Genomic DNA, 7,976 nt, shown 5'->3' with positions numbered 1-7,976 from the left:
AGAAAATTTTGGCTTGCAGGCTCCAGCAACTGATGTAGTTGGAGCACTTTCAAGTGTGAATAATGATATTAAATTATATCAGTCTAATGAATAGCCTTCATTACTACCACGTGTGTGTCTAATTAGCACAAAAACAAGTGCTGTCTTCTCCTATAGATGTCTGCCACCAACAGTCCCAGATGGAAAGTGCCAGTGAACATGGGCTGTCACTGTCATATTGATGAACGTTTCTTATTGGAAATAATAAATATTGGTCAGATAGACATCCTGAGCCTGGAAGCATTTTGGTTGAGTGGAAGGTGTCGCTGTTTCAAGAGAAGCTGCTGTCACATGTCACCTCCCAGGGCAGGCTCCTGCTGTCCAGGGCTGGGGGCATTGTCCCAGGAAACCATGCTCGAAGCAGGCAGTGGGACGGCAATATAATCAACCAAAAGTTCAATTAGTTTTTGATTTATTGCGCCACATGTTCTGCTTGTATGACTGATGTCATTAACATCAGGCTGGGCTGGTGCATTCATCTGTGCCCGCCCGGCTGCCTCTGAAGGCGCAGGCACTCAACAGATGGGGAGCTGCACGGGTGCGAGGCAATTGTTTATTCCCCTATTGTCCCCGTGTCAAGCAATCAACCCAAATCCATTACCCACCAAGAAAAAGATCAGCGCACCGTCCATTCAGCACTGAATGGGGCAGAGGCGGTTATGCAGGAGGCTCTAAAAGCTTTCAAAAGGATAAAAAAAAAAAATAATGAAGACCAACACTGAATAGTCCATTAAAAAAAAAAAGCTATAACAAATCTAACCCACCCTTTATTTCACCTTCAGATAGTCAGAGTCAGATGAGAAGACGGGCACTTTTGGACCTAAGTCATTGTTTTCCAAATTCTAGGTATGACCTACAGATATTTTGAAATCATAGATGGGGTTTAACATTAGAACAAGAATTGAGTTCTTCATCCTTTGAGGGTTGGTGGGATGTGGAGACTGAAGTGAGACTCTAGAGCTGGTCACCAGCTGGCATTCACTGCATTACAAGGCAGGTAGGCTTTGGACACACCTTTACTGGGCACAGGATGGGGAAAAATCACTGTACAGAGAGCTGCTGAAAGGCACTCCCATCACTTTCAGACAGAAAAATAGGGCTCAGGAGGACAGATAGAATATGTCTCGTCTGGGATCCTCATCTGGGAATGAATTGTCCCCATCCATGAAAAAGAGTTTCCTTCATTTTACCCACATCTTGCAGAGTAGTTGAGCACTATGAATGCTCAGGGTTTTGCATGAAATCCTAATGTGGCTTCAAGAGAAGACCTGCACATGTTGCACTACTTTTTCTATGTCTCTGGGAGATATTTTGGGCAAATGTCCAATGTTGGGATTAGCTATGAAATAAGTGTAATTATATCTGCAGGAAGTGTAGTGCAAAAGCTCTACTGCATGCTACCTGATAAAGAAGTGTAGGCAGTAATTTTAGACTTGGAGGAGAAGCTCTCCACAATGTCCAACCCAGCAACTGCAGAGCCACATCAGACAATCTCACATGGTATCTCCTTCCAGCTCCCTACTCACCTAGCAAGACCCCACTCTGTGCTGGGAGGAGAAAACCAAACAGTTTTTGAGTCTATGAATCTTTTTTTGTTTTGTTCCCCAAACTACACAAAATGCCTGGAGACCAGGCTCAAATTTCTTCTTCTCTACTAAAGTGAGGACTAAGCTATTAACTTAGTTATAACTAAGTTAACTTAGTTAACTTAGTCATGGTGCCACTGCAGCCATGAGAAGACCCTAAGGCCCTGGGGTAAATCTTTCACCTAAGACTCCCAAGTGAACATGTTGAATCCAAATTCTTCTCTGGGGGCTGTGATACAGCAGTTTGCCAAATACCCACTGTCAGTGTTGATTGTAAAGGATCAAAACATTTCCTGGTGCCAGAACAAAGTTACCAAAGGTGAACAGGGACAACTGAGAAGGAGGAGGAGGAGGTGGAGAAGGAGGAGAACTCCAGACACAAGAACTGACACGTGCTGTCTGACAAAACACACATCTGACCTTATCTGCAGGTCTGGGACAGGGGAAGTACTTGATTCTTGGGAATGGAGGTAGAAAGGAGGGAAAGGCAGAGAAGAAAGAATGCTTGCTGAGGCTGAAAGGAAAAAAATATCCAAAACAGCGGAAGACACAACAATCCTTGTAAAAATGGCAGAAAAATTCAATAAACTGGTGAGATATCCCTCTGGGCAGTTGGCAAGAGTGCTTTTTCCAAAGCCTGAATCTGTTAGGACATATTTTGAAGAAACAAATGTAGATGCTTGTCCTGTTTACCAAGTATGCCAGAGCTGGTAAACTTGAAAGGAGTCCAATTTTCAAAATATGGTTACAAAAACTGTAATTAAAAGTTTGAGTTATTTAAGATGAGAATCAGAAACCTCTAGACCTTATTTATCCTGGCCTCTGTGAACAAAGGAATGCCTTTCCAGTGCAGATTTCTTCCAGTGAGGCTGCAGGGAAGCAACCTGATACTCCTGACATGTGCAAGGGGTATTGCCAAGGGATTCCCTGGCCCACAGAGGACAAAGCTCTTCCCAAGGCAGGTCTCTGGCTTCTCACTGGATCTTGCACCTTGTTGCATAAGAGGTAAATCTACTCTGTACTGAGCCACTTGAGCCTATTTCTTACTGTTAGCTGGGCAATATGATAAGGATAAACCCCAGGTATTTTTGGAATAGGATTGTGGAACAGAGGGATGCACAGATAACCATTTAAAAATAAGATGGGATAAAACTGCACATGCATACTGCAGGCATCTACTCTAAACCACTTCTGCATGATGCAATGCCAGCAGCCTTTTTTGTGGAAGGAAAATCACTTTGTTTTGGTTTAGGGCCACAGAATTACAGCTGCAAATAACTGAAAAGGAAAACCAACGAAAAAAGCAAACTATAGAGTGAGTTTCTCATACATAATCTCTTGTTTTTCTCTGAATGAAAGGAATAGAGAGGCAGATACACTATCAGTAACTTCATCTCACACTTGTAGCAGACAGCAAAACTAGTTTAAAATTGAAGTAGCACAGCATGGCTTAAAGGTGAATTTTCAAAAGTGACATGTGAATTTGCATCTGTCTAGAAGCTACTGTAACAGATTTTTCCTTAATGGGAATAAGATTGAGGCATTCAAAAAACATTTTGAACTTTAAATTATCTACAGGGAGCCAGAAGAAAGAGATGCAACAGCTCTGCAGTTTGAAAAGATGAGTGCACAGGCTTCTCTGCTAATTGTGAAAGGAAATACCAGCCAGACCTGGAAGCCAGGCTGAAACCATCCCCCCTCTAGTTACAGAAAGATAATGCAGAATTCTGAAAAAAAGAAGAGAAAGACAAAAAAAGGGGGAAAAACACCCAAAACAACAACTTGGTTGGCTTCTCTTATAAAAGTTACATATAGATAATTGGGCATTCACAAATTTGCCCTAAGCTTGTAAAACACACTTGAGTAGGTCCATATGATGATTAGGTAGAAACACAATGCCCAGCACCACAAGGTTCCAGTCCCACAGAACTTGTGCCAGCAGCAGGGATTGCACTAAGCCAGTATTAAAGCTAGGGCCGGGTTGAGCACGTGGAGGCTTAACAAGCTTTCATATACTGGTCGTGTACTGGTAATCCACAGAAAGCATTAAAAATGTCAACAAAGGAGCGATATGTCCAAACCAGGCTGTGACAACAATAGCTCATTAGGATGCTAATCTGAAACTACATTTGTCCTGGATTTATTAATTTTTCAAGCTAATTGATCACTGAGGTCTTTATTTCCCTGATAAGCCACAATGATTTTTAGATAGGGTTTTTTCACTCCCAATTTTTTCCTTTAAAACATTTTAAGATTATCTCGAGTATTGGCTCCTACCATTTTTGGGCAAACAAACACATTAATCAAAGCTTGTCCTGTGGTTCCTGGATTTAGGCAGTGGTAGCCCTCTTGCTGCAACTGCATCCTGAGTCTTGCACTATGTGCAATACCATTTACTTTTGGGTAACCAGGCACAAAATACTCAGGATTTCTCCAATGGATAAGTCTAGAGAGTAAGGCAGCCTGAACTGTCACCTTACATATCTTGTGTGTCCCCACACAGCCATCAAGCTCCTTTTGCCACATGCAATACATGTGCTCCAGTGGGGATGAAAGGTCTTTGGAGGGTATCAGATGGCATTGCCTCCTCTGGCTTAAGCTCTGTGTGAAAATGAGATTAAATGTAAAACAAGGACCATCGTTATTTGGGCTAGAGACCATAGGACTAGCAACTTAGAAAATAGGAAGTAGAAGGTGCACTAAAGGCTCAAAAGCAGATCAGATTTATGAGTCCCCTTTTGATCCAGACTCAGTTTATCTGAGTGAAGTAAGGTAGCACAGGAGTTGGCACTGTGACAGAGGAGGCTTCAGACTTGCTGTGCCTTTGAAATGTGATTATTTTGAAGTATCTTTTGTTCAACCAGTACATCAAATGACCATGGAGCACACAGGTAAGAGCCTGGAGGTGGGGAACTCTGATGCCAATTATCCTGAAACAGTTTTTGCTGAGATGAGGTGACTGATCTGATCTCCCTGCTGGTTTGGTCTTTGTCCTCTCTACTGATGCTGCCAGTAGGGGTGTCAAAGATCTTCTGTTGTAAGCACTTGACTTGTTTGTAGGAATCTGATTAAAGTAGATCACCTCAGATAACAAGAGGAATTAATGCTGCAAATACATAGGAGAGGATTTTCAAGCTTATAAGCTACAGAGAGGTCAGCACTTTTAAAGTCACGCAGCAGCCTCTGAGTTCTTTCATTTTCGCAGAACTCATGATCTTTACATGTCCTTTTCCTTTATCCTGTTAGCCTTTACACTTAAGCACTTTCCTTTATTACTTCAGTTTTATCTGTAATCTGTTCATTTGCTCTGTCCACTGCTAGGAAAGTACAGTACAGAGCTAACCCCAGGAGGAAAACAACCCAAAAGGGAACAGGGAAGAGTTTTTGTGGGCCTTGCTATGGACATGGCACCTAAGAACTACAAAAGTCTAGATTCCTCATCCTTCAGGTTTTTACAATATTTTTAAAATGCATATTCTTGTCTTAGATGTTCCCCTGAAGTCTGATCCTCTCAATTCCTAGACTCCTAGATCCTAGCACTCCAGCTTTTTCTCTCTGTAATGTGTAACCACGTTATGTACTCAGGCTCAACATCTCAGCTGTGAACAACTGTACTCACATGTCTGCCAGATTTTCCCAAAGCCTGCCTTGCTGTGTGCATGCTGAAGGACACACTCAGACCTTTAGTGCCTGTCAGCTAACTCCCTGCTGCCTTTGTTGGGCACCTTGGTTTTTTAGCTCATCTCTGCTGGGTAGGCCCCTGAATGGGGCTTTAGGGTTGGTGACATTATAATTTCTGATATGAGAAGTCACAAAGAGTTACTTTGCAATCAGAACCTGCCTGCCAGCTCTCTGCTCGGTTTTACTAACTGAGGAGTCCTAACCTCAGGTCTTCCATTTAAAATACAAGTACAGTAGGTATGAAGTACATCAGCTTGACTACACCAAGAACTAAACCTGGGAGATGACTACAGGAAAGCTGTGGGACGTGACATTCCAGGACGTCCTAAATGCAAGTGGTGACACTGTGAGTGTGCCTGAATGAGACCTGTGTGCTCCAGAGGCTGCAGCCCTCCAGAAGGGAACACGGAGGTGCCACCACTCACAGAACAGCACCAGCACAGCTCAGCCCCTCCTGGAGAGAGCTTGATCCCCTGAAACACAGAGGTTCTGGGATTTTAGCAGTGCAAGGCAAATGAAATGCAGACTGTTGATGTTAATTCCCATTTTTCGCTGCTTGGATAAGCACACAGTGACAGCTTTCACAAGGCAGGGACTTGGCCATTGGAAAATGGATTATGACCACCAACTCCTGCCCATGAACTACTGAGCAATCATTCGGTGGCCACTGGTGAGACACCATAGGTCTGTGCTGGTGACCTAGGGGTGAAATTACTTTCTTTGTCTGTCTGAATCCCCGAAGCTTTCAGACCCTGATCAGGGGGGATGTTCTGATCTAAACCACCATTAATCTTCCTTAAGGTGAAAAGGTCAGAAGAGCAAGTTATTCAATGTTAACTGTTGGCTTTTTTTTTTTTTAATGCCAGCAAAAGGGCTTTTTTATTCCCAATGCTCTCTTAAAACATACAGCAACACTTAAACATCCAAATTTTCACAGTCATTTTCTGAAAGTGATGTCAGCTTTTAGATAAATGACAAAGACCATACACAGTGTCAGCCCCCCACAGCTGTGTCCAAAGCCATAACAACAATGCCACACAATGTTGTCCTTAAATCCCATAAAAGGAAGAAACAATGCCAGAGAATGAAGCCATAGCGTATTGGAGCTGCTGACAATCAGTCTTTAACATGTGTTATCCATTTGACTGCAGGTGTAAATCAGCATTTCAATGTCAACTTGCTAATTTAAGGCTGTATGGTCAAACACCCAGAAAAAGCACAAGTGCACTGTTAAAGTAGGTCAAAGTCACTGCAAGTCAGGGAACACAGAGGAAAGGTTCCCCTTCAAGAAACCATTCTGGGCTATGAGATATATATTTCATGATGAAGTAATGTTAGATTAAATGAAACATTTAATGGGAGCTCAGACTACAGTGTCAGCACACCCCATATTCCTTGGCTGCTCAGTTGACCTTGGTGGTCTGTGTGCTGCCAATGTTTGTGGCTGAGGAACCAAGCTGTGTGGCTCTACAGGGTGACACAAATTAACACGTGAATTATCTCCAGAGGACAGAAGTCTCATTTCCTCTGCCTTCACTTAACTATGCCACCACATGGATGTAAATTAATTTTCCCCTTTAGCTCCCATGTTCAGAGAAATAAGGAAAATATCTGCTGCCATTTGTTGTACTTAGGAGTTCTCTGAAAATGAGGTACATGTAATTTTTCAATAGAAACCAAAGTCTGAAAGTATTTTTTTCATCCTCCTCACTATTACTAGGAAAGCAGTTAACTTAAGAACCTGATTAACATTCTATTGAGCTGTGTCAAATGGTTCTTCCTCTTGTTTTTTTTTGGCTGGACAGCATTTTCTACCCACTCACTTGTGGCAGCTGTTCCAGTACTTTGGGGAAAAAAAGAAACTGAATGACATTTTAGTGGGTTAATGGAAGACTGGATCTGGCAAAGTATAAAACTGCATTCAGAAATGTTGCATCTAAGGGAACTGTAGCCTTCCTAATGATGACCCAGGTGTGGAGCTTTTCTTCGGTCTCACTTTCTTTGAGATATTCAGAGCAAAAAGTAGAAGCTTCTGCTTATTCTCATGGACCACTACACTTAAAAATTCTGCACTAAGCATTTTTTGACCCACTGACCCTGTGTGGTTTCTCATACATACAGTGCAGGTAAACAGGCTGAAAAATAGACATGTGCAAAGAGAGCTGAGACCTCTGCAAATTGGTCACTGACAGTCTCTGAACACCCCTGTTCAGGGAATCTCTGCTCCTCCAGGTGGCCAGGTGGTGTGCCAGAGATTAACTCAGATCTCCAGGCAGGATTAGCAGAGATGGCTAGGTGTGGGAGACCCTCTCCTCACTGCATCAGACAAGCAGCTTGTGCAGCACTGTGTGAGCCAGGGCTGCTGGAGACATCAGGAAAATGGTGGCACCACTTTCTGCATTCACGAACTGGTGCTTGGATTTAAATCAAGTTCATTTTTATTTAGGAAGCACACAGGGATGGTTTGAGGAAAAATGGAGACCCTACCTTTAGGTCCTCTGCACAGAGATGTTTAATGTGGCAATGGATTTATTTGGTTGGAGCTGTGGAATCCCAGCACACTGCACGTGTCCTGGAGCACAGTGATGCCTAAGAAGATTTACTCAGGGCTTATGGAAAGGGCCTAGACAGAGCTTGGCTGTGTCCCTTAACCATTGCTCTTCTCATCCA

Source organism: Zonotrichia albicollis, chromosome 1 (genome assembly GCF_047830755.1).
Source record: "Zonotrichia albicollis isolate bZonAlb1 chromosome 1, bZonAlb1.hap1, whole genome shotgun sequence".
Taxonomy (NCBI): Eukaryota; Metazoa; Chordata; class Aves; order Passeriformes; family Passerellidae; genus Zonotrichia; species Zonotrichia albicollis.
This window is presented reverse-complemented; position numbering follows the sequence as displayed.